We start from the raw sequence: 21242 nt of genomic DNA, 5'->3' as shown, positions 1-21242 counted from the left end.
AGCTGTAAGAATTTGAGGGCTCCGCCATGTTTACCCCATCAATGAATGCAATTGCAAAAAATTCACTTGCATTAATCTCTTTCCCCATTGTCGTGTAATTTCTCCTCAGGAAAGGGGCAAATACTTCTAGAACTCTACCCAAAGTGAATGTGATGCAAATGAATATTTAAGTACAAATATATTCATAACAGTATTGTTTGTAATATTAGAAAATGACAAATACCTCACAATAGAAGAATGGTCTAATCAATCACAGTGGAGCCTTATAATGGAATGTTAATGCAATCATTGTGAATCATTTTCCATTAATTTGTGATTTTGTATTAAATAAATCTTTTATTGAAGTACTACATACAGAACAGAAATGTGCACAAATTGTAAGTATACACTTGATGAGTTATCAGAGAGTTACACCCTGTAACCACCATCCAGTTCCAGAAAAATTATCCCCATTACGCCAGAAACTACTTCACAGCCTCTCTTAAACACTACCCTCTCCTTTCTTCTCAAAGATATCCATTATCTTGACTTCAAATTGGATATGGGGAAACACTCGTTATAGCATAAGTAAGAAAGGATGGAACAAATTGTATGTACAGTATTCTCTCAATTATGTGATTATTTATATGTAACTAAATGTGCAGGAAAATACTAGAAGGAAATAGCCAAAATGTTCTCAGTGGTTACATCTTAGTTATTAGATTAGGAGTGATTTCTATTTTCTTCTTCTACAGAAAATATGTATTACTCTAATAAATAATTAAAGGTCAAGTATTATTTAAACGGAATGAAATATATTACAATCAATTGTAAACATGATTGTTCATATTTGTCAGGAGCTGGCATTATTTTTGTAGTCCTAAGATGTGAAAGAGCACCAAACTTTGCCTAGGAAGTTAGGCTACTAAATACAATGAGATTTAAAACAGTATATCACCTGTTAGAACACGGCCAATTGTGATATGCTTTTGGTTACACCATGGACAGGAATTATTGAGAACCCTAAGCACATACCACAAAACCACATGTGGTATGATCAACTCTCCTGGCCAGTGTGAATTACGCTTTTGCTGCCAGCACAAACCTTATAAGGTTCCCATTATGCTACCCTTGCCATGTTCCAGAGAATTTCCTTGCCACCCTCATGGCTCTGCTTAGAAGAGCAAGAGTAGAAAATGATGCTAGAGATTATGAAGTCAGGCTAGCAAGAATTGTACTGACAAGGCAGCAGAAGTTTCTTGGGATAGATGTAGCGTTTGGGAAATCAGCCAAAGTCCAAGGTGTGTAGATGGCATTTTCTGTGTCTCGCTTAAAATTAACAAGAAAAAAAATTGTATCTGTTACATTTGTTTTTACAGAAGTCAGATAATATATTGATGTGGGGGTAGAGATGTGGAGAAAGATTTAGTTCTCGAATAAGCCTTAAATATACAATCAAGATTAGCTGGATTCTTTTTCATTCCACCCTTCCTCCTAATATTTATTTCATCAATTGCATATGTATTCTGAAAACAGATTAGAATTTACTATACAGAAGGGATGTATGAGACCTTAGAGGGAATGAAACAAAAACTAAATAGGAAACAAATGGAAAGGAATTCAATAAAAGTAATTCACAATGTGATTTCTCTAGGAGAGAAGCGGAAAACTTTCCTAATCAGAAACACTTCCCTCTTGGGATGTCAGTTTTCCCAAAAGGAGCTGGAGAAGGGGTCAAATATTTGAATCATTGAGGGTAGAAGCCTGATTCTCCATCCAGGCAGAGGCCCCTGATTCTGCTCTGTGTTGTGGAGAATATTCCAGACGGAGCTGCCCGGGTTCCTTAGGAATTGCAAAATTTGAGTCGAGGGAAGGGAGTGGAAATTGTGAAGAGTCACTATGGCTCAAACTTCATAAATAGTAATGAAGTTTGCAAATTTTAGACCTCAAACTGGAAGATACAATTTTTCCTGGAAAGAAAAACCCAGGACAGTGGAATGTCTCAAAATCACTTCTCTAATAGCCAGACTGTAGAATTTAGTGGCCAGCAGTGACCCAAAGTGGTAATTTTTCAAACCCTGACATTTATTAAATAAATGCCTTTAATATGGTTATGTAAAAGTATTTCACATACACACTATTAATATTTAGGTGCCAGGTGGCTGCTATGCATAGTGGTTTATTATTTATGAGTCTGTTTCTTCTGGTTCATGGGGAGATGAGTGGCTGCCATTGACCCGAGAAGGATTCTTTTAACATCACCCATTAATTTCCTCAGAGAAAGAATCGCATTATTTTACAGCTCGGTGGTAGTGCAAAATACAGTAACGTACTAGACTAGAGATCAAGAAAATTGCATTTCAGTTGTGTATCTGTAGCAAGTGAGACGTGCAAGCTTGTGTATTGCTTAGCCTCTCTGAGACTATTACCTCACCTGTCAAATGGGAATGTCAGCAACCGTTTTCAAAAGACTGCATGCCATATACCTATCACAGTGCTTTGGAAATAGAAAATGCTTAGAATTTGTTTCCTACCTCCATCTAGGGATCTCAGGACCCTCATGTGAAAAAACAGTGGGCTAAGTATGGAATGTCAAATAGTCTCATTTCATATGATAGCTCCAATCAATTGATATAAATCGCCTAGAGTGTATCTTGGAAAGGATTTGAAACGCAGTGTGGGTATATCATGAAAATGCTAAATAGATTATTCATGTCTGCCTTGGATAAAGAAGAGTGGCTGTACATGTGCTCCCTATTTCCCAGCCCTCCCAGATACAAAAGTCTCTGATTTTGAACCTGGCCTTTGGTTTATGAACTACTTTGGGTAGAATTAAGGGAACATAGTTCAGACCTTTGTTACTAAATCTTTTTTATTACTACTGAGACAAAGTGGTATATAACATTATATAAGTTTCAGGTGCACAACGTTATAATTTGACGTCTGTATACACTGTGTTTTAATCACCACCGAAAGTCTAGTTACCATCCATCACCATACAATTGATCCCCTTCACCCCTTCACCAATTTCACCCACCCTCAACCTCCTTCCTCTCTGGTAACCAGCAATCTGTTCTCTGCATCTGTGAATTTGTTTGGTTTTTGTTTTGTTTGTTAATCTGTTTCGTTATTTTGGATTCCACATATGAGTAAAATCATACAGTATTTGTCTTTCTCCGTTTGACTTATTTTACTTACCATAATACCCTCAAGGTCCATACATGTTGTTGCAAATGGCAAGATTTCATTCTTTATATGGCATATATACCACATCTTTTTCATCCATTCATCCATCGATGGACACTGGTTGTTTCCATATCTGGGCTATTGTAACTAATACTGCAGTAAACATGGGGGTGCATATATCTTTTCAAATTAGGGTTTTTGTATTCTTTGAATAAATACCCAGAAGTGAAACGGCTGGTTCATATGGTAGTTCCATTCTTAATTTTTTGAGAAATCGCCATACTGTTTTCAACAGTGGCTGTACCAGTTGGCATTCCCACCAACAATGCTAGAGTGTTCCATTTTCTGCACATCCTCTCCAACGCTTATTTCTTATATTTTTGGTAATAGCCATTCTAATAGGTGTAAGGTGATATCTCATTGTGATTTTGATTTGCATTTCTCTAATACTTAGTGATGTTGAACATCTTTTCTTTTTCTTTTGGTGAGGAAGATTGGCCCTGAGCTAACATCGATTGTCAATGTTCTTATTTTTGCTTGAGGAACACTGTCCTTGAACTAACATCTGTACCAGTCTTCCTCTATTTTGTATATGGGACACTGCCACTGCATGGCTTCATGAGCAGTGTGTAGGTCTGTGCCCAGGATCTAAACCCCTGTACTCTAGACCACCAAAGCAGTGTGCGCAAACTTAACCACTACACCTCCAGGCCGGCCCCTTGAACATCTTTTCATGTGCCTGTTGGCCATCTGTATGTCTTCTTTGGAAAAATGTCTATTCAGATCATCTGTCCATTTTTTAATTGAGCTATTTGTCTTTTTGTTTGTTGTTGAATTGTGTGAGCTATTTATATATTTTGGATATTAACTCTTTGTCAGATATACGATTTGCAAATATCTTCTCCCATTCAGTAGGTTGGCTTTTCTCTTTGATGGTGATTTCTTCACTGTGCAGAGGCTTTTTAGTTTGATGTGATCCCATTTGTTTAATTTTGCTTTTGTTTCCCTTTCCTTTGGAGTCAGATCCACAAACATAGCACTAAGACTGATGTCAAGGAGCTTACTATCTATGTTTTTTTCTAGAAATTTTATGGTTTCAGATCTTATATTCAAGTATTTAATCCATTTTGAGTTAATTTTTATGGATGGTGTGAGATAGTGCTCTAGTGTCATTCTTTTTGCATGTGGCTGTCCAGTTTTCCCAACGCCATTTATTGAAGAGACTATCCATTCTCTATTGTATGTTTTTGGCTCCTTGAGTTGGTTGTAGATCATTTGTCCACATATGCATGAGTTTAATTCTGGTCCCTCAGTTCTGTCCCACTAATCTGTGTCTCTGTTTTTATAACAATACCATACTGTTTTTATTATTAGAGCTTAGTAGTATAGTTTGAGATCAGGGAGCATGATACCTCCAACTTCGTTCTTCTTTCTCAATATTGCTTTGGCTATTTGGGATCTTTTGTGTTCCATACAAATTTTAGAATTATTTGTTCTATTTCTGTGAAGAAAGCCATTGGAATTTTGGTAAGGATTACATTGACTCTGTAGATTGCTTTGGGTAGTATGGGCATTTTAACAATGTTAATCCTTCCAATCCATGAGCACAGAATATCTTTCCATTTATTTGTGTCTTCTTCAATTTCTTTCACCAGTATCTTATAGTTTTCAGTGTATGTTACTAGATCTTTAAAGTGGTCCTAATAAAATTCAGGCACAGTCTGGCAATTTCTGTATTTAGCTTAGGAACTTTTATTCACAGACATTTCATAGAAGCTTGCCTTACCAACTTTTGACCGGTTAAGCTCTAAGTCAAAGGCTGGTATTTGAATATTTGCCAGTAAAAACAACTCTGGAGTTTTATTACCTTACATATTCCCAAAGGAGTCATGATAAGATCTCTGCTTATCTTATTTCTTTAAACCATTCCACTCACCTTACTACACTCCTCTCAATTTCACAGGCAGAGCATGGGGAACAATATGGTTGGAAGAAGTGAGATGTAGTCAACAATTCAATTGTTAATAAATAGAACTAAAAAAGTAACTTTAGAAATTAAATCCATCATTATGTATAATCACTAAATTTGTTGAGACCAATTTTCAAGACATTAAGTTCTATTTTCATAGTTTTTTTTCACTTTTATGCAAAAACTAACAAACATTTTAAAATTGCCCCCAAATCTCACAACCTAACACAGCTATTATGATTAGGGTTTATTCCATTCCAGTTTTTGTGTATTTGCATATGTACAGGCACTTTTAGTGGTTGTAAATATAATACGCATATAATTTTAAATTTTAATCATTCATATATAATCATATTATAAATAATTTCCCATATTTTCCATCTTCATTATAAATAGAGGAGGGCATGTTAATTGCAGCATGGTATACCACTAATATTTGGACTATAATTGATTACTTCTCATAGGATTTTTATAATGTCAAAGCCATATTACGGTTTGAACTTAGATTTGTTTTACACATTCCAACATGGTATGCCACACAAACTGACAAAGCTGTCCTGTTGTTCTATTGGAGAAAAACATTTTGTGTAAAAAAAAAAATTCCATGGTCCATCACTAAATTTTTTAAAAAGAAATAAGAATATATACTAGCTGAAATATTTTAAATATATCATAGTTTAAAATAAATGCAGTTTCATTGCTTCCAAATATGTCATGGAGTTTGAATAATAAAATGAATATAATGATGTTAATTTAAACATTGTGCCATAAAAAAATGACATGGTGATATCTGAAATGCTCACCATTTAATTTTTGTCAACAACATGACAGCTGACACTAGGTCATACCTGTATGGAGATGGACCTCTACATGCATGAAAAATTAGTGGAAGGAATGAGGCCACCAGGGCTCTGCTTATGTAAGAATACAAGGGAACTTCTAAGTGAAAAACTTTTAAAAAGAGTTCAAATGTAGTTGAGAAGTATAATAGCTGGCTTCTAAGTAAGACAGCTTGAGTGACCTTGCAATGTGACCATGGTAAAGTTATTTAACTTATCTGTTTCTCAGTTTATCATCTATGAATGATGTAAAGATTCAACTGCTCGTTGAGCAGGGGCTGACATATAATCCTTCAATAGATTTTAGCTATTATTATACAAATTTAGTTCAAAGACAATGAGCCAGAATTGGAGAGAGGTAAGATTCTGAGTAAGGCACGATGCCTGTCATTCTGATTGTCTTCTAGCTCACCTCCTAGGAACTCATGATAGATTCCAAGGATGGGAATCTACTAAAATAAACAAAAAATGGAAAACAAAAGAATCACTTTGTGAAAAGTTTTAGCTCATAAGAAGAGAAAGTAAGAAGGACAGAGTCCTGCATGATAGATGATGACATAGATATCCTCAATATTAGTCAACAGGTTCATCTTTGATGCTATCACTGTCTAAAATCATCAACAGCAGTGTGTTCAGGTGACAACTGGTGACACATATGCCTCTCTGCCACTGGTAGCAAAGAAGACATGATCCCAAGAAAACTGGAGAGAAGAATAAAATGTAAGATAAAGCACAGAAGAAATGTCCCCAAAATTCCCAAAGGAAAAATTTAGAGGGACTATTCCTACTGTGGGTGCAAGGCTAGAGAAAAATAATGTTTTATGGTTTTTATTTCACACACAGGCAGTTATGATACATCAAACCCAGGTTTTAGGTGGTACGAACAATGATTTGTTACAAAAATCCATAAGTTGATGGCTTGAACAAATACTTACTGAACAGTTAACAACGTGGTAGGCGTTGTTCACTGTACCAGTGAAGGTCAGATAGATTATGCTTAGTAAGGAAGTACGCAAAAATCTCACTGCTTTACAACATCAAATATCCTTCCTCATTTATGCTGCAGGTCTTTCATGGTCAATGGTGGCTCTCCTCCCTCACCACCTTCACTTAGGAGACCCAGACGATTGAGGAGACTCTGTGTGGTGTATTGATGGTTTTGTGACAGAAAAGAGAAATGGTGAAGCACATGTTGAATCTTAACACTTCTATGCTGAAGTATTACATGTTGGCTCCTCCCATGACCATTTCTGAATTCAACAGAGTGGGGATACCTAATCTCTTTCAGAGTGGAACACCAGGGCAAAAAAAATGTCAATATTCAGCAAACAGCAACACAATCTACTTCGCCTTAGAATCTGTCCTCACTGGTCTTACCATCTAATAGAGTTTCATTTGGTCATATTGGTCTTAAATATGATACTAAATGGAGTAAATATTCAGACATCAGTGAAAGCACAAATGCGATCATACAAAGTAGGTGTAGTTTTAAGTTTTAGTTGCTTGAGGCTATTTGGAATTGAGGATCATATGAGTTCAGGGCCTTACGATTCAGAAACGACTCCAGATTCTTTCATCATTCCCCAAAGGAAAAGCAATAAGAAGTAGGATACCAGACATTTATGCAATCTCTCTGAGATCATAGAGGCTAACACAGGGAAAGTGTTCAAAAGGCAAAAATAGTTTAGAAGTTCTTTGCAACAGACATCATCTAGTAAATACACACAACAGCATTCATGGCCTGGAGACATACCACCTTGGGCTGTGATCCTGGCAAGCATGATAGAGTCTGCAAGGTTGGACAGGTTAAAATTCTTTGGAACACCCAAGGATTGCAAAAAGTGTAGCTGTCTTTCAGATGAGATTTTATTCTGAGTTTTTCTTGTTCAGTAACCCTTCCTAACTACACATAGGATAGTTTTCACTCAATTGTCTTGGCCAATTGTATCTTCAGCAATCCTGGTTTATAGAACTGAATTTGTCTTGCCCTTTACTGCATTTAGGTAGATGGAATGGTCTTGTTTTAGACTTCTGAAACTATTTGTAGACCTTTGCCTTCACATGTTTGAAATAAATGTGAGGCATTAATTTTAGTCAGACAACACTGAGTCCAATTCACTTGGGAAAATGCATCTCAATGTGTAATTTATCATCCAAGGCCTGTCCACTAGTTCGTTACTCCCTGGGAGTAAATTAGGCACTTTGAAAGGTGCATTAAACTCTTCCTGGCTACTAGGTACCATTTAGGGCTGCGAAGCAATAATTTACTTAATGGTAACTTGGTGACCTCAAAAAGTTTATGTTGTTTTGCAAGTTCTTAATTTTGTTCCACAAAGTAATTTATGCACTAGAAGGTTGGGTAGGCTTATAAATATATTCCCGGGGGGCAGAAACTATTGAATAAATAAGATAAACATTGTCATGCTGACGCAGAAATTAAATGTTTCACAAACATGTTATCTATCCTATCCATGGAATAGATGTATAGTTCACAAAACAATTATTTCTTTGGATTTCATTTTTTATTTACGAGACAATCTCACATTTTACTGTAATTAGTAATGCTTCATAGCTATAAGGTTTTCCAGATCCACATCACTACATTTTTCGAGAGTACAAAAGACATTTATCCAAAGTTAAAATAATGGGCTGACTATACTGAAAGTCCTGACAGCAACTTAGATTCTGTGTCTTCCTTTCATTCATAGCAGAGTTTCATCCATATTAAATAAATTGGTTGTTAAATTTTAATACCTCTCAGTTCAGTCACTCATCACATTTATTAAATGCATCAGATTAAGCTTGACCCACCAAGTCAAGTACAAGTGATACATTTTGGATTTTGCTTTCATTTGGGGGATAGAATTACTGATAAAAAAAAAAATACAGCATTCATCAATTCTAAGATGCAAAGATTTTCACATTTTAATGTCTCTAAAGTTTGGATGTGTCTGATAATTAATAGTGTGTCTGTCTAAGTTTAGTTGGCAGCATCTTTCTCTCCCTTATTGTCATAAGATGACAGTACATCTTACAACTGATGGCATATTAGATTTTTTAAATATAGTAAGACAATTTATTTGGAAATCTTGAAGAGAAAAACCTGGGAGAAAATAGTTCTAAGAACATAAAAATATTGCCAGTAAGAAGAGCAGAAACTGATAATGTTTTCCTATCCACTTCAGTCACACTGTTCCGCTGAAGATGAGTTTGTCACCACTGACCAGTTTTGAAAATGTTTGAATGGGGCAGAAACTGACCATTTTATGGAAGTAAGACCTGTGTGAACTTTTAAGGGAATATGTATACATATATATATATGCCATAATAAAGCAGTGGAAATATTTGTTTAAATACTAATTAAAGATTATTCTTACTATTCTCCAAGTAATGGAGGGTGAAATAGTGACTCACCAATTAAGCACAGTTTTGGGGAGAAGCACTGACCCACTAAAACTTATGTTTACAACACATATATTTTCTTTTGTCTAAAGAGACCTGTAAGAGAATGTCTTTTCCAGAATAACTCCACTTAAATAGTCTCAGTTGCATCTACTATGGACCTCTTTGGATGGAACACCTCTTGGTGTTCAACACCAAGTCACTTCAGTACACACGTCAATGACACTGGAGAGGAGAGAGGGTTATCTGCATAGAAAAAAGAAAGGAGGGAAGGGAGAGGGGATGGAGGGGGAAAGAAAGGAGGGAAGGGAGAGGGGATGGAGGGGGAAAGAAAGGAGGGAAGGGAGAGGGGATGGAGGGGGAAAGAAGAAAAGGAGCAAATTTTACAATTAATCAAGATACAGAACTCCTGACCTATGCCCTTTATATTATTCTGAATGTTAAGAAGATATTTGCCTCAATATTCTACACATTTTCATTAACATAATAATAAACAGGACAAATGTGCTTCATTCTCTCAGTAAAATATGATGCCTATTATGGTTTACTTGTTGTATTATCCCAAAGTACCAACATAAAACTGGGAATCCCACTTCTAACTTACAAAATGTCAAAATTCCAAAATGTGATTTCATGAGTACCCAACACCACGTTCCCGGATGGAGTACTTTTTAGGAGAGGTTTGATTCAAATGTTAAACAAGTAGCTAAGTCATAACTAAATTTTCAAGTGGACTATATATAGTTGAATACCATTTGAATTCAAGCTCTGGAGTCCAACAAATCCACCAACTATTATACAATAAGAATTTTTTATGTGTATTTATGCCTCTATAGAATAAACTCAATTTTTTTGTCAAGGGAGGAGTTAAGGTAGGATGTACATTGTGATAGTGGAAACTTCTGAGGCCTTCTGCACTTTTCTGGCCAACATCACAACACAGCTTCACACCGAATGTCCAACATATTTTCAAACTCTGAAAAGTTAATAATATTTATACATCTACAAATTCTACACTTGCCTGAAATATTCTTCAGGGTATCTTATTTTTTGTTTTGTTTTGTTTGTGAGGAAGATCTGCCCTGAGCTAACATCCATGCCAATCCTCATCTCCTTTGTATGTGGGATGCCTCCACAGTATGGCTGATGAGTGGGGCAGGTCCGCTCCTGGGATCCAAACCCACGAACCCAGGCGGCAGTAGCAGAGCGCACAGAACCCTAACCATTCAGCCATGGGGCTGGCCCTAGAATATTTTATTTTTATAATCTTTATAATTATAGAAATAATTATCACTATTAAGAAAATTCCAATTTCCTTGGAAATTAGAGAAAATAATGTAGCTAATTTTTTTCTTAGGATTCACTTTTACTAACTATTGATCTACTTGTGCCTTGTAAGGTTAGCCAGGGTCTGGTGGCAGCCAGCAAAGGCTATTGAGTTTGAAAAACAGGACATTCAAACTCTCATTTGCTACTTATTACCACTCTGTTAGCTGGCAAATTACATTACTTCTTTGAGCACCAGTTTCCACATCCTTAAAATAATGATAATGATATTTACTTTTATACTTATCAGTAAGATTAAATGAGTTCATGTGCGTAATGCACCTGGCACATACAATAATATTCAATCGTTGGTTGCTTAAAATAAGTCCCATAGAAACTGAAGAGTAGAAGCAGCTTACCTTTTAGTTCTATGTGACTGGAATCTATTTGATGGGTTACCTCTAATTTCTCCATAAGTTTCATAAGCATTCAGTACTCAATAAGTATTCATTGAATGCCGTGATAGGTCTAGAGAGGATGGAAGTTATACAGTGCTTCCTGTAGAAGCGTTCACAGAGAGTTAACATGTCAATAAACATTCACAATAGAAAACCCTATACCCTTATTTTGCAGTCTTAGCAAGCAGTGTGGAACGCCTTGTGACAAAACTGTGGTGTGGAAGATTAATGATAGCGGGTATCACAAAACCACTGATGAGAAACATACAGAAAGATGAGCTGGAAAATACTACCTAAAACAGAGAAACAGCATCCATAAAAAGAGGGAGAGAAAACTGTACAACAACATATTAGCACCCAGATAACTTTTAAGATAGCTGGGATACAAGAAGACTCAGGAAATATATCTGGCAGAAATAGAATGCAATGAGAATCTTGGTCACTTTACTAGTTTGGTAGGTTAAAATAAAAACGAGCTAAAATCCATGATGCCTTTACTATAGCAGACAGCTAAGCAGATGTCTAATTTTAGCTCGGTTTACATATTAGGGTCAATGGTCTTTTAGGATGAGAAACCATCATTTCTTGCTTGAAGTCTTAAATCCATGAGGCATAGGATGATTTATTTTATTGATAAAGAAACGTGGGATGGCCTTGAGGGAGACGTAAAATGACCCAAGAATTTGGGGGTCATGAAGGAAACTCTGACCATGCTCTTTCAGAGGCCCTGCATCCACTCCTCCATTCTTCATCTTCTCTGCCCTCCAAAATCACCACGTGTTTCTCTCATCTTGTACAAGACAGATGATCTTTCACATTTGGTTTCTTTCGAATTATTTAATCCAAACAGGTATATCAACAACTTTTCCAAAAAAGGCAGTTTTCCTTCATGTAAGAGAAATTCTTATGCAAACTGTTAAGAGAATACTGTGCTCTCTACTTCAGTATACCTGAATACTTTAGAATTATCGTAATTCACAGGTCTTCCTTTCTCTGCTTGAATAATTACAAAGCTTTAGGGAGTAGGATGTGAGGGGCCATTGAAGCTCAGCTATAAATCAGGTGACCATCTATAAGCAACTTGTCATGATCAGAATATTGTTTAGTAACAGTATCCTCGATAATAATGCATAAAATAGTCAATCACCCAGCCTTGTCACAGATCTCTCATCTTCTTTTTTTACACAGTATTACTTGTTAGTTACGAGGTAGGGAAAAGAAAATTCACCAATAAAAAGTTTGGAAAGACAGGAAGGCTAATTTTTATCCTTCTCTTTTTCTTTTTTTTAGGAAAAAGCATATAAGGTAGGGAAGATGGCGGTAAAGGGCGATCACAGGGGTATGTGGGTGAGAGGGGAAGAGATTTAGCACCTACTTTGAGTGAGAAATTTGAAAAGGGGAGAAGATTCCTGATATATGTGTGCTGTCTAGAAGATTCCCTTTAAGGAACCTTCAAAATTTAAGTTTTTTTCAAAGAACCAGTAGACGCTGCTGTTTCTTTATATGTTACACTACACAGAGATTGGACCATATGGAGCCTCAGGTGTTATATGTGATGTAATTTATATATGAGGAAGTTATATATATAATTATATTACATAGAAACATATATATACATGTTTATTTGAAGGCCAAGCTCCTGTTTATCTTCACATATTCCACAACATCAAGCATAGCATTTTGCACATGGCAGGCACTCAATAAATATACATTAAAGCCACACAAGGAAGTGTGGTTCCCAAATTAGTGTTTACTAAGGTGGAAGCATTGCGATATGTTGGAAAGAATATGAGACTGGTGACATGAAAAATCTCAGCTATGCTCCTGGCCTATTAAACTCAATGACTTTGGAACCTTCGGGAAGTTCTTTCTCTTCCTGGGAATCAGGTTCCTTCTCTGGATCATAAGGGAATTGACGGGCTCCCCTCTCACTGTCCTTTCAACATTCTAGGTCTAACAATTTAATCTTACGAGATTCCAGGTAGTTTTATTTGGCATGGATGGATTAAGCATTGTTTAGCTAAAAATTCTATCAGACTTGCTCTAGAGTTCAAGATTATATTTGATTTTCCATTGTTGATTGTTTTAAGAGAAACAGCTAAGAGAATACTCTGGAAAGAGATTGATGGAAAACACTTGTTTACAACCCATGCCATCATTGTCTAAATTACTAGAGATGATAAAGTGGCCCCAGGAATAATAATAGCTGCTGTATATTCAGCCCTTACTGTGTGTTCCAGGCACTGTGCTAGGCATTTAACAAACATTTTCTCTTTTGCTTATAAAGAATCCTAATAAGTAGGCCTTGTTGTTTTGGTTGAATAGGTATCTCTCGTCGACCACACTACTGGAAATCAGTATCACAACCACAGGTAAGAGCGCCGGAGGTCAGTTGGGACAGGCATAAGGACGGGTCCTGCTCTTCCTTAGATGGTAACCCCTAGAGTCACAGGAAAGATATTGTGTAGGTCTGCATTTACACATTTGTATTTGTAAATATACTACTATCAGCAGATTTGCTCTTTTTTTTTTAAAGGAATTGCATCTCTAAAAGAGAGACTTGAATAGATCTTATTTGCACTAATGAATTTCACTAGAAATGTCCTTTGTCCTATTTTCAGCTGGTTCTATTGGAACTGGCTCTTCCTTCCAAGTAGATGAACTAGAGATTTATTGTCCTCAGAACATGTGGAAATTAGAAAATGGACTAATGGAATCCATTAATATCCTCTCAACAATTAGATGAATCGTAGATCAATACAGTATATTAATAGAGTCAAACTGATTTATATAAATATCCCATTGGGACAACCTCAGGGAGAGAGAACTAGTCTCAACTGTCTGAAAAGAATCAAAAAAAAAAGTCATACTTACAAGACAAAGGCCTCCTTCTCACCTTGAATTTTAATAATTTGGAATAAAAATAAAATGTTAGTCTATAATTGCTTAACAATAATATGCCAGTTTGGATTGAAAACTAAACATCTAATATAGCAAAGTGAACAGCATTCTAGTAATAATAAATAAATTCTTTGCCAGGCATTCTACAGTTAAATGTTTGCATTCTTTAAAAAAAAAGATTTTAGGTAATAATCGTTATGTTAGCTTAGATATCCTTTTTACTTTCAGGATGCAAGTAACTCTGAAAAAAAGGGACTGATTAAATATGATTGATATAACAGTTGCCCTCCCCTGTACATGTTCTCCATAAACGTCTAAGTCTAACCTCACAGATAAAAAATAGAATTCCAAAGGAAAATTACTGTAAAAGTACTTTTGTGCTAAACTGGCATCAGACATAAAAATAAAATAATGTCTGTAAAGCTTAAGGGACTAATTAAGATTTTAATGTGTTCTCATTCCCAGGAAAATATTAGGAATCATGATTCAAGAAGCCTTGTGTTTCACAAATTGAAACAAAAACAATTGAGGCAGTCAGTCTATTAAAATGTTCCACGATTGAAATTTAATGAAAATCTTTAATTAATTTATATTGGGATCACGTTTTATCGTTATCAGTGAGAATCATTAGGAAAATAGAGAACAGTGTGAACTGCCCACATTCCCATAAAAAAAAAAAAAGGAGGTCAAAAGGTAGAGCGTGGCAGTTCAGCAAGAGAAAGAAAACAAACTATAAATTATCTTCTGCAGAAGGACAGCATGTTCAGCTAGACACTACAGGTTTTATTTTTTTTTATTGCTCATGGTACTCCGACGCCCTTGCTTATGAGTTTAGATTTACCGAATGTACAAGCTGGGCTTTGGGGGCACTCAGCACCAGATGAGGAGTTTGGACACATACATTTGTGTGCTCCTAAAAGGACACGGGCGTAATTGTAGTAGCCATCAGACCCCATACAATCTGGAGCAGGACACAGAATAAAGAAGTTAGCTTTAATTCTGGAGGAAAGGTGGAGAAAAGCCCAAACATCCTTTTCCATTTACGTTGACAGCATACAAAAATGAAAAGTAAGAAGGAAGCATAAGATAAGTCAAAAGCTGTTTCTTATTATTCTGACTCTTAAGAGGAAAAGACTAACGTATATTGGGTCCACATGAGGTATTGATTGTCATATCACTGATTATGGATTTAATTTCCATTAGCATAGGTGCTACAAGTGCTTTCTTTGACATTCAATAACAATCCACTGTTACTTAAATGCACCTTAAATTCCTGTGCTGCTTCCAAAGGCGAGGTTTATGGAATTTAATTTTATAGTGCATATTTGAAAGCATCACGCGAAAGATAGCTGACTCATGTTGGTCAATAAGCAAGTGAATTTTTCCCTCCCAGTCGGTCACACCATTCTAAGACCATCCCTATTAATACAATTGAACACTCAATTCAATTGCTTGCTCTAATCTCTCGTTGAGGATAGAAAGGATTGACACAACAAATCAAGGGATACAAACACAAGCTCTTTCCAAAATGACCTGCAAAGGTGGTGATTGTTCCTCAAAATGGCATTTGAAGGTTTCTCCACAGAAGTCTATTCATTTCCACAAATGCCTTACAGGGAACATGAAGTTACAACCAGAAGTAATTCGACCACTGCCAACTAAGTGTTCTAGAAAGAACTTCCACATTCTTAAATTTTTCACAATGACACAAAATGAAATAGGAAGAAAGGCAAATGTTGAGAATGAGCAAAGAGTGTTCAGAGGGAATATTATATTAACTTTAGGAAGCTTAGGTCCCTGATCCCAAGGTTCACTCAGGAAGGATTTTCCTACCTCCTCAGTTCTAGAACTAATGGCATTCTTGTGAGAGGAAAATAGAGGAGAACTCCAACCTCAGGTTCTGAACACTTTATTTCAGCTTCCTGACTCTAGTGTGTAAACCACTCCTTTTAAAAGAAATAATTAAACTAATACCTGACATGTATAACAAGAATAATGTAAAAGGCACACGTCAATTGTTTTGCATGGATTATCTCTTTTACTTGCCACAACAGCCCTAAGACACAGGTACAATGATTGTCCCTATGTAATTAAGGTGAGGTAAAATATTCCCCAGGAACACAGTTATTAAACAGTGGAGCAGAGATACATGATTACGTTTTAACCGGGTTTTGGACCCCAGTTCTAGTTATATTATTTCCTGGGACTGTGAATATGGTAGCCACTAGCCACATGTGGCTCTTTCAATTTAAATTAAGACAAATTAAATAACCTTAAAAGCTCATTTCCTAAAACACAAGAGCCACATTTCAAGCACTCAATAGCTACTGTATTTTATAAAACAGATTGAATATTTCCATCATCGCAGAAAGTTCTATTGGACATTCCTGTCCTAGGACATTGGTTTTCCCTTGATGACCCTGTCAACTTTCTCTTTCCTTCCCTACAATATTCTAAACCAGAATTAACTCCACAGAGAATATGTGAGCTGTGATGAATCTTTTCTTCCCACCCCCCAGCCAAGGGCTACCATCCTCTCATCTGGAGAAAATTGTTTCTATCCCACTTCTCAAAACAAAGCTGTTTTAATAATAAAAAATGATTAGTAATGAAAGTCTAAAATTATTATCAAATAGAAATGTGAAGGGTACTCTGTGGGAGTCAATGGGGACTTTTCACCAAACCATCTGTATGATCTTTGACAGCTGAGAAAGAAAAGCAAGTAAAATTATTATGAAGCATATTTTATGGTGTTGATGTTATTTTGGCATCACATAAAGTACTGATGAAATTTCACGAGGGAATGTTGCTATGTGCAGTTCTGCATCGATGCTATAGGAGGACATTCTGAGAATACACATCAGAGAATAATCAAAATGATTTGGTGCTAAATCATGACAAAGAATTAGCCAGTCTTGGCCTGAGTCCTACAGACAAAAAGAAGATGTTAAGGAATACCATGGAGGTAAATGAGATCCAGGAGGGAGCGTAACAAGTTATTGTCAATAATCTTCCAATAATAGCAACTCAATTTAATGTTAGTTAATAGTGTAAATTGCTGATCATTAAACTGAGAATTAAAATGTTAGGCAATATACCGAAAATCAAAGTTCAAACATCATAAAGAAATCAGGCAGAACTTCCATTGTGCTTTCTGAAGGAAGAGAAAGAAAGCATCCAAAAAGAATGATGGAACTAGGATAATGATTTCAGCTGATCTAGGAAAATATGTGAAAAATGAAAGAAAGAGTCAGTATCATTGGCTAACATACAGTCTGGCTTATTGGCAGTTTTCATGCCTAAAGTGAAGGTGCACTGTCTTATGAAATAATATGCGACATTAATTTTTAACATTGTCTTTGAATATTGGCACAACTTCACTGTGTACATAAAGAAAAACAAAACCTTAGAAACTTAAAATTTTTTTATTAAACAAGCTTTGGAAAGTCCTCTGCTTCTCCTAGATTTCATAGAGAATACTGAGACCTGGAAATGGTCAATAATTCAACCAGGGTCACTCAGTTTGTGGGTGACAGAGTCAGGACTAAAACTATGGCACCAGATGAATAATTACAGTCAATCAAGTGGCCAGCAGCAGCGACTCTTCCATATGTGTCTGAGGACCGAGGAAGTTTGGATGAGATGATTTGTAAGGTCCTTCCAGCTGTAACATTTTGAGAATTCTTTTTCAATCAAAAATAAACTCTTTAATTTTTATTATAGAATAAAAATTTTAAAAGCAGAAAAGAAAAAAATGTTTAGGGTCCCATAAAGCCACACCACCCAAAGAAAATGACTATGTCCATCATAGATCTTGCAAAAGGAGGCACTGATATTACATCCTGGAAATGTCCTGTGTAGAACACACTGCAGCCATCTCTTCAAGAAGAGCGCCCGTGTCTCTTTCATCTCACAAGAAACGTTTATTGAATTGAATTCTGAATTTTAGAGATGAGGAAACTCAGGCCCAAGCTGGCTAGGAGCTTGTCTTTCTATCAATCTAGTCTATGCATTCCCAACAGCAACAATATTGCCCACAAAGGGGTGACAATTGGTTCTTGAGGGGTGAAAGATATCTTACTCTTGTTATGTAGAAAACACAAATATCCATAGAGTACATAAAGAGGTATATGGTATGGCTGAGGTATTAAGATTTCACAAGGGAGGAACAATTCGAAAAAAAAGCTAAAAACACTTCTATGCGGACAAAAATAAAAAAATTTTTTAAAGGTTGAGAAACACTGTTCTAAGCCTATAGAAATTCCATGAAATGAAGAAAGTAAATGTCACAAAATCCGAGAAGAGATATTACTTTTTTAGATTGATCCTCTTGGGGCCTCAAAGATGTTGAAAATATTTCGCATTCTGTTTACTGGCTCCAAGATGACAGAAATATAATTTAGCAAGCTCCCCTTTTCTCCATTAGTAGGGAGTTCTATTAACAGATCGGTTGATTTCATGGACAGTTACTAAAATGGCTTTATTTTGTTCTTATGATTCAGTTGTTCATTTTAGAGCTTCACTGTCATATTCTATTCAAAGCCATCGTCTTTCCAAGCATTGCCAGTCCCTTGGGAAACTCTCCCACTTTCTCTAGGAGACCCCACTTCTCCATGTGATCTCCCCAGCAACGCTGGCCCCCTATCCTCATCTGACCCATGAGCTCCCCCACTCCCATTCAGGGTGCACGGCTCTCATGGAGTCCCCGTTCCATACTCCTTGGAAAGCTCAGTGTCTCTCCAATGCTGTTACCCTGTGTTAGGAGGCAAATTCAAGAAAGCAAGCTAGTGGCTAAACAGAAGACCTGTGGGCGATGATATTGCAGCTGCCTCAAATTTTTTTTTTGTTTTTAAAAAAAAGACTGGCCCTGAGCTAGTATCTGTTGCCGCTCTTCCATTTTTTTTTCTTCTCCCCAAAGCCCCCCAGTAGATGGTTGTATATTCTAGTTGTAGATCCTTCTGGTTCTGCTATGTGGGATGCCACCTCAGCATGGCCGGATGAGCAATGCTAGGTCCGTGCCCAGGATCTGAACCAGCAAAACCCCAGCCACTGAAACGGAGTATGCGAACTTAACCACTCCGCCAGGGGCCAGCCCCTGCCTCAATTTTTAAGGTCCCTCTCATTTGGCTTCACTGAAGGGAAGCACTCCTGTTCTCCCTCCCACAAGGAAGTAAGATGAGGGAGTAGCCATTTTTCACCAGCACTCCCATGAAACAGAACTGCCCCTCCCTCTCTGTCCTCTGTCCTCCCTCCAGCCTCCCTCAGCTCCATATTGAAGTGAGCTGGCTTCTCCTAGTTGCCCTGAGAGGGGGCAGGACTCCACAAGTGATGTTTCTCTAAACATCGAATGTAGAGCGCTGACTTTATTCTCAGGGCTTTCTTTATTCTCAGCTGTGAGCCTCATTTGCTAAATCAAGCCCTAGACCCCAACATCATACTGTTAAACCAGCTGCCTTTTAGCTTGGGGACCATACTAAGTATTTGATACACACTATCCCATTTATGTCTCATAACCAACCAGTGAGTAATATGATTTTCCTCTTTTTACAGGTGAAGAAAGTTTGTCTTCAAAGTTAAACAGCTTTTCTAAGACACACAACCAATAAGTGGTTTAGCCACTAGTGGAACCTTAGACCAGTAAGACTCGCCAGTCCAAGCTCTTAACCAATAATGTTTTTAAAAGTGAAAGTGAATTAAAATTAACTTGATTGGAGGTCTGCTTAAAAGATATCCTCTGAGAGACCTAGCACATGGCCAGCCAGGAAACCTATGCCTAAAGCTGGGGCTCAGGAAAACATTAATAATTTTTACCATCAATTTGACTTTTTTCCCTGGATATATCAGGTCTTACTTTTTCAACCTGACCTGAGAGAAGTGTTTCATATGGGAGGCTAAACAATAAAAAATAACATGGTAATACCCAGGCATTTAGGGGAATACTCAAAGAATTAAAGACGCTTTTCCCATTATCGATTTTTTTCCATGAGTGTTAGGTAAAGAGGCAGAAAGAAGCGAACGGGCTCTGCCGAAGTAATAGGAACAATTCCAAAATAGCCTTGCTAACATTTTGGGCCACCATTACTGAATCGGAGCCCTGCATCATTTCTGGTTGATAGATGAACAATCTCTTGTAAGGCTAGCCAAGAATTCTGGACCCCTGTGCCATCTCTGATTCATCTGTGTCACCAGGGCCTGAATCACAGCTGTATGACCTCAACCAATTGATGAAAAACAGAGGAGAGAAAAGAGGAAAAGATGTGGAGGAGATTCGCCTTAGAAGCTGGTATGCTTTATTTCTTACCTACAAATCCTGTCTGTGTGTGTATAGTTTCTAAAATTCATTATTAATCTCACGGATGTTTATATGGCAAACAGTGTAGATATTCTTGTCCATTCTCTACAAAAGATCAGTTTCTTGGGAATATATTTTTAGCTTTCTAGTCCCCATAGATCAACCAGCAGACTGGTTGACTCTAGTGAAAATCCAATGATCTTCTGATTGGGGCTATGGGAAAGTCCCAGTAGCTGCCTGACCAGGTCCCTAAAAATGCACTCCAATCTTTCTGTTGTACCTCTTAACAATGGCATTGGATGTCGTTTGTCCAAGGACTTCTCCTTCCCTGTGTAGAGATTTCAAGGCTCTCTCAGACTGTCCCAGGTTACTTTCATCAAAACCTACATATGAGTAATTGAGACATATTGGGCTTTTAGCTCTTAGGACAACTGCCTTCTCTGGGGAAGCCATTCTGGGCCCAGCGGTTCCTTCTCCTGAGCAGAGGGAGTGGGAAAGTCAGAAGTCAAGGTCTGTGTGTCTAGCAAAAGCAGCAGTGAGGGCTCTTGAAGTTGTAACGCGCGCGGCAGACAGCAGAGATGTCAGGAATGCCAAGTTCTTAAGCATTCCCCATGAATTACACCAAATTCAAATTCTTGTTGGCAGAGTGTTCCAGCTAGCCTTTAAAGTGCAGAGACTTTAGAGAAATTCTTCAGCAAACCCTTCTAATTTAGAAAGCTATGAAGTTACATTAGTCTCTGGGGAGAATTAGCAGTTGACTAAAGAAAACACAAACGAAAACACATTGCAGTAGAGTAGGGTAGGGAAGGAGGGAGGGAGGGAGGAAGAGGTAAGTCAGTACTCTGTGCCTATGATTTTGTTCTTTTCCATGTGCAGATTAAGTAGCTGGGCTATTGAATGTCTGACATTTCAAGCAGTTGCTATGAAATAGTTAAACAGGGAGGCCTTGT

General features: G+C 37.0%; 1 long non-coding RNA gene across 1 annotated transcript in view; it reads left to right on the top strand.

Annotated features, from left to right (window-relative positions):
- Positions 1 to 20283, top strand: part of LOC139078585 (uncharacterized) — a 57423-nt gene extending 37140 nt beyond the window's left edge. The window contains exons 2-3 of the long non-coding RNA XR_011531602.1: positions 13425 to 13471; positions 20190 to 20283. This is a non-coding gene — a long non-coding RNA (uncharacterized lncRNA). The remainder of the gene's footprint in view (positions 1 to 13424; positions 13472 to 20189) is intronic.
- The last annotated feature ends 959 nt before the right edge of the window (positions 20284 to 21242 follow it).

The sequence above is a fragment of the Equus przewalskii genome, chromosome 22 (genome assembly GCF_037783145.1).
Source record: "Equus przewalskii isolate Varuska chromosome 22, EquPr2, whole genome shotgun sequence".
Lineage (NCBI taxonomy): Eukaryota > Metazoa > Chordata > Mammalia > Perissodactyla > Equidae > Equus > Equus przewalskii.
Note: the sequence above shows the minus strand (reverse complement) of the source record. Positions and strands in the feature narration are given on the sequence as shown.